Source organism: Elephantulus edwardii, unplaced genomic scaffold (assembly GCF_000299155.1).
Source record: "Elephantulus edwardii isolate Elephantulus edwardi_28Jun2011 unplaced genomic scaffold, EleEdw1.0 scaffold00179, whole genome shotgun sequence".
Classification (NCBI taxonomy): Eukaryota; Metazoa; Chordata; class Mammalia; order Macroscelidea; family Macroscelididae; genus Elephantulus; species Elephantulus edwardii.
This window is the reverse complement of record NW_006399929.1, coordinates 3,314,812-3,321,746: the sequence shown is the minus strand read 5'-3', so window position 1 is coordinate 3,321,746 and position 6,935 is coordinate 3,314,812.

Sequence of the window (6,935 nt, the reverse complement as noted above, 5' to 3'; positions counted from 1 at the left end):
TTTGGCTTTAGGTGTAGGAGCACATATTTGCGTGTGTGTATGTTGTGGAGTTATTTATTTGTTTGTTTTTAAGCCCATATATTTGAATAATAGCTGTATCAATAGGTCTTTCTTGTATGTGTAGGATTGTCATTCACAACACTGTATTTCAAGATAGAACTTGAAATTGACTTTTTTAACAATGGACACGACACCATTCTTATTGTGCTTCTTATTCCTAATAGTATGCCATATATGACTCAAAGTGGTCAGAGCTAATCATCTCATTTCACTAATGTCTAGTGTATTAGTGTTCACCCACCGATACAAGGAGTCTGTTTTGACTCATGGCGACCCTCCTTAGGATTCTTGTGACTGTGAACCTGAAGGAGACTGTCTCATCTTTCTCTTGAGGAATGTTTAGTGGATTTAAATCGTTGACAGTTTGCTTAACAACCCAGTTTGGCCTGCCCTCCTCCCCCAGCCCTTAATATTTTTAATTTCTTATTATTACCACTTATAGGAATTTGTCTTATGAAGAGAATTAGACAAACATGAAAATAATTATGCATTAGGGTATTATAGACGTTTATAGTAGTCTCCTGAATGTCCACTAGTTAGGGAATGGCTACGTCTTGGTTGTGTTCTCTTTGTCAGGCATTCTGCATGAGAACAAGGGACAGTCTAGTTAATACTTACAGCCTTCCTTATCTCATGGAGGTTCATCAAAAGTTGGAACCAACTCAACAAAGGTGGATTTGGTTTCTTATTTTCAACATTTACGTATCTCTGAAGAGTGTTAATTGTATGAATAATTTCCTCAGCAATCACCTACCACTAGACCTTGATTCAAAAGTGCTAGAAATTTAATATGTCACAGGCAGCACCAACAGTCTTCAAGCAAAGTGTAAATATTTCTGTTTGTTACCCATATGATAACATAACCCTGAGGTAACTCCTCTAAGACTCCCAGAGTTCCCTGGTGGGAACAAACTGTCTACCCACAGAGGTCTTTGGCTTGCTGTTGTTGTTATGTGCCGTTGAGTCACTTGTGACTCATAACTACCCTATGTACAACAGCCCTAAACCCTGCTCTATCCTGTGCCAATCGTTTTGCCTCTGACACACCCATCCCGATTACCCTAGTCACTGAATCAATCCACCTCATAGAGGGCCTTCCCCTCCTGCGCTGTCCCTCCACCCTCCCAAGCATGATGTCCCTCTCCAAGGACATGTCCCTCCTTACAACATGTCCAAAGTATGTCAGATGAAGCCCCAGAATCCTTGCCTCCAAGGAGTATCCTGGTTTAACCCTCTCCAGGATGAAGCTGTTTGTTTTCTTGGCAGTCCAGGGTACATTCAATACTCTTCTCCAGCACCACAGCTCAAAGGCATCAATTCTCCTTCTATCCTCCCTAGTCATTGTCCAGCTCTCTGATGCATAACAAGCTAGCACATCATTTATTAGTTCAGTTCATTAGTCCCCTCAGAGTGTTCTTGGATTGCTTCTCAACAAATTACTGCACTGCCACCCTCTCTCAGGGCCTACATCCCAGAGAACCAAACTAAGATGCTGATGGAGTCTTTTGTTTTTGGTTTGTTTTTAATAGAGGGAGGACTAAGAATTTATTTTCAAAAAATCTTATCAACTTATAATTAAGTCTGTTACACATTGTCAGATTTTAGAAGAGTAACATTATCATATGTTATTGAGGTCATTTCCAACCGTTGTTAGAAAATAATAAGGTTTAAATTCCCTATTGGGTTTGTCTCAGTTGTACTCTTCACAGATCACTAAGTCTTCTGCAAAGCTGCTGTGTGGGTTTAAACCACCACTGTTGATTTTGGGAAATAAGTACTTAATCATTTGAGCCATTAGCGCTCTTTAACATTACATGTAATCTCATATAATTGCAAAAAAAATGTGTTATCTGAAGTGCTAACGTTCATTCTCTCTGGTAGGTATGGTTAGCCAAGTTTCATTTTCCACTTTCCTTCTAACGTGTACTTTATTTTTAACTGAACATATATTTACCTGTGAAGTCTGAAAAAAGATAAATTTGTGGACGGTAAGAGAAAGCAAAAGTCCAACATAGGAAAACGTTCTCTTTGTGGCTGCTTTTATTGCAAATGAGGTCTTTTCTAAATTTGGAAGTTCTAGAAATTGTAGTTTTAGGTGTTTTACATGGTGAAGTACTATCCACTATGCATACCTGGGTCTTTTGTATAAAATGTAATAGTGAAAATTAAGGATAAAAATCAAGGGCAAAATATCAATACAGCACGATTGTAATCAAGTAAGATTGACAATCAAAATGCTTTATTTAGTGGAGAATGCTTACCTGATGATAGTTTCAGTGGGAAATAATAATTGCAAAAAAGCATAACATTTAAAATGGATTACTGAAAAGAAAATGTGCACTGACTATATATCACAACAGGTAGAACTTTAATACTGAGAGGAAAGTGCCAGAGTCTGCATTAGAATATAATGTACACCATCTCTTTGGCATTGTTCTTCTACTTTTATCTCTTCCCTCCTGAGCACTACTTATTTGTTGATCTCAATTTTAGCCTCTCAACAGTATTTATTTGTTCTAGAAAACAGTATATTGCACATAAAAGGAATTTCTATTACAATGAATACAATTCTTTTTATCTTTCTAGTCTCTGTAGCTCTGTTGATCTGGGCATGTGCTAATGAGGCGAGTGCCATAGATTCAAACCTCACCCCAATTAGCTGTGCAGAGAAAGATGAACTCCATGGACACATACTGCTAGGCTCAGGTAAATGGATGCCCAGTTCATGTATTTGGTCAGAAATGGGACTGAAATTGTGTAGTATAATTGATGGCTCCATTATCAACACTGAATAAGAAAAATTCAAATCCTTGTTTTATGTTAGTGCATTGATACTTGCTGTTTCTCCAATGTTCCTGTCTGGAATGTCACCAGAGCCACTCTATAGTATAGACCAGCAGCCTGATAATCAACCACAATACCTCTTCATTCTACACCTCTGTAGCCAGTCTATCAAATATTTTCTAGAATTTTGCCTCTAATTCTATCTTGAAAATCTACTTCTTGGTGTTTCTAGTGCCACTATCCTAGACTAATTTGTCATGAACTCTTTCCAGAAGACTATTAATAGCTATTCAGTCTATATCTGTATGTCCAATTAATGCCTCCTTCAACCATAATAATTTTATTTATTTTTTTTTTAGCCCATGGGCCCAATAATTTTATTTTTAAATAGAAATATATTTCACTCTTTAGCTTAAAGTCCTTTTGTGACTTTCTATTGCTCTACCAAGAGTGTCAGAACTCTTTATAATACCATATACATTATGTGTATCATCTGATACCTTCTCAGCACTTCAGTTCCATTTCCCTCTTCACTGAATTCTTCATATATTTGTAAATAAAAAGCATCAAATTTTGGCAAATGAGTGAACTGGTATCACACCACCTCTCTCATTCTCCTTCTAGTTCGTCTTCCTTCAGTTTTTCCAGTGCCTCTCCAAGCCTTCCTTTCTTTTTGTTCAGTTTATTCCTAGTCTCAGGATATAAAACTTTCCCTCTGGACAGTCTTTCTTCATCATTTAAACTAAATCAGCTTTTGTTATAGATTTCCTCTTTTTTTCCTTTAGTGCACTCTTCAAGAGTGTAATTAATTATCTTATTAACAGCCGTGAAGCCTGAAGAAACAATTTGTTCACCATTTTTCCTTTGTTTTACTCACACTACTGTTGTTGTGTGCCATCGAGTCAGACAAACTCATAGCTGATCCTTTTGTGTGTTTCCAGAGCCAGTGAGCCACATGAGAGGAGATGGCTCTTATTTGTTATTTGTGTTGGATCCTGTAGTACTACTCACAGTGGCCCTATGAACAACAGGTCTGAACACTGTTATATTATGCAAGCTTTCCTAATGTCTGATACGCTTGATCCCATTGTTGCAGTCACTATGTCGCTTCACTTTCTTAATGGTCTTCCTTTCGTTCACTGTCCCTCAACCTTTCCAAGAATGACGTCCTTCTCCAAAGAATAGCTTTTTTAGAAACATGCTCCAAGTATGCCAGATGAGCCTTTGCCATCCTTACCTTCAAGGATCACTCTGGGTTCACCTTTGCCAAGAGTTATGCTTGTTCTTTTGGCAATCCACGGGATAGTCAGTACTCTCCTTCAACACCACAGTTCAAAGGCATCAACGTTTCTTCTGTCATCCTTATTCATTGCCCAGCTCTCACATGCATAGCAAATGGTTGGAAAGACTGCCTTGAATAAGGCACACATTAGTCCTTGAATTAACATCATTGCTCATCAGTAATTTGGAGAAGTCCCTGACTGCAAACTTTCCCAATGCAATACACTTTCCAGTCTTTTACTACTGGTACCAAGTGTATCGTTTGTGGATCCAAGTAAGATGTTGTCATTTACAGTTTCAATTCTTTTTTTTTTTTTACCATCTTTACAATGTTGTTTTTTGTTCCAGAGGTGAAATTTTATTTTTTTTTCTTGATGCAGAGATGTCATCTGTATTGAAGGCTGCAGTGTTTGCTCTTCTGAAGGCTGCAGTGTTTGCTCTTCTGCAGCAAATATTTCAAGTCCTTCTCACTACCAGCAAACAAGGTTGTATCTGAATATTGAAGGTAATTGATGAATCCTCCTCCAATCCTGATATCACACTATATTCTTCTTCATAGAGTCCAGCTTCTCAAATAATTTGCTCAGCATATATATTGAAGAGGTATGGAGAAAGGGTATAACCCTGACACATGCTGGTCTTATTTTTAAACCATGTTATGTTCCCTGGCTCTATTTGCACAACAGACTCTTCATCCAGGTCATACATAGATTTTATAAGAGCACAATTAAGTGCTGTAGGATTTCCATTCTTCTCAATGTTAGCCCATAATTTGTTATAATCCACAAATTCCTGTGCATAATCAATAAAGCACAAACAGACATTCTTCTGGTATCCTTTTTGTTCAGTTAGGATCCATCTGACATCAGCATTGGTGTCCTTGGTGCCACGACCGCTTCTGAATCCAGCTTGAATTTCTGGTGATCCTCTATCTATGTACTGTTTTAGCTGGTTTTGCATGATCTCCAGCAGTATTTTGCTTACATGTGATATTTATATTGTTAGATAATTTCCATATTCTGCTGAATGACTTTTTTTGGGTATGGGTATCTATATTTTGTATCTGTATTCTAGCTTGGTTTTTACTAGCTATTCTAATTAATACAACTCTTGTCAGTCAGTCTGCTGTATTGAAGTAAATTATGGGTGTTGGGATGTTAAAGGAACAAGTATGTCAAATGCCAGAGGGGCCACTCATGATGAACAAGTTTTAGTAGTACTCCCAGATTAAGACACGCTATAAAGTGGATTGGCCATACACTTCTGAAATAGCAGGCCTCTGGAAACCATATGACCAATAAAGGAACAAAGATAGTTATAAGTCATCTTAGCATTTCATATATCTACTATACAAAAATAAGTGGTCACATCTCCTCATCTCAGTCTCTTAGACAGTAATTCTACAGACTTCCATTAAATTCATTATGTTTAGTCTTTTTATTTTTCGTATTATTATTCACACTTTTAATTTTGAAATGACCCACTTTATTATACTGCACTTGCTGACTTTTCTGATAGGTTTGAATATCTGTTGTCTTACATTCTATTTCCTATCTTTAATTATAGATATTTTCTAAAAGTCCAAGTTCATTACTTAAAGAGTTAAGATTTATTATTCTATATTGTATAGTCTAAATCATAAATCAGCTACCTCTCAATTCCTAACAAACTTCCTCTGAACTTTTTATTTGTAAATTATGATAAAAATTATAATTCTATAATTTCCTTCAAAATCCATCACCCATGTTTTCAATTTCATAGACGTATTATTGTCTCAATTTTCCTTATTTCTCAGATTTAGTCGATTTTGGCTCTCTTCTGTACTCCTTAACAATTTTTAAAACTCTATTCTGCTTTCTCAGAAATTTACACTTTGTTTTTCTCTTGTTAAGACTAGGTCTTTCACCATTATATTTTTTGTCACCTTATCTCTATCTGATAGGTTTTTTAAATGAACTTCAACTTCTTTATAAGGTGCATGAAGAATGTTGATGCCCTGCTCAAAGTCAATGTTGTTGTTGTTGAGTATCATCAACTTGGAAAAGATCCATAACTGACCCACCAGCAGGTTTTCAGAGGCAGTAAATCACACAGGAAGAGACTGCCCATCTTTCTCCCATAGAGAAACTGGTGGGTTTAAATCATGTACTTTGGGTTGACAGTGTAATTATTTACCACTAAACCACGAGGGCTCCCTGCTGAAGGGGTTAGTGACTAACTGTCTGTTGCATAATAAGGAACAAATGCTTGAGTGACTGTATATCTGAATCTACCATCACATATTAGCTTTTAGGAGGAGTGGCATCCACTTCCTAAACAACATGCCTCTGGGAACTCTATGAACTTTGATAAATGACAATAGTTACAGAAAGACTTCAGGCCTTTTGATCACAGGGTTGCTATGACTTGTGCTCGACTTGATGCCAATCAACAACATTATTTAGACACAAAGCGTACTATTTCAAGAACAAAGCCATACTTACTAAATTTTTTGCCTTTAATTTTAGTATTTCAATTCACTGAAGTAATCTTTTTTTTATCCACTAATGAAGAGGGGGAAATATCCTACCCATTTTTGACCATCCTTATCAAATGCTACCTTTTTTTACCTGATACCATTCTTGAAGTCCATACCATATACTTAGCATTTCTTGATATTTTTATTTTAATAGTTGAGTCACTGTATTACTTGATTAACCATATAGTGTATATGCCCTTTAAAGAGAACATTATTTCTTAGTAACTTTATATTCTCTGTAATGTCAGTTTCAGGGACAGGCATATAGTAGATACTCAAATGACATGTGTTG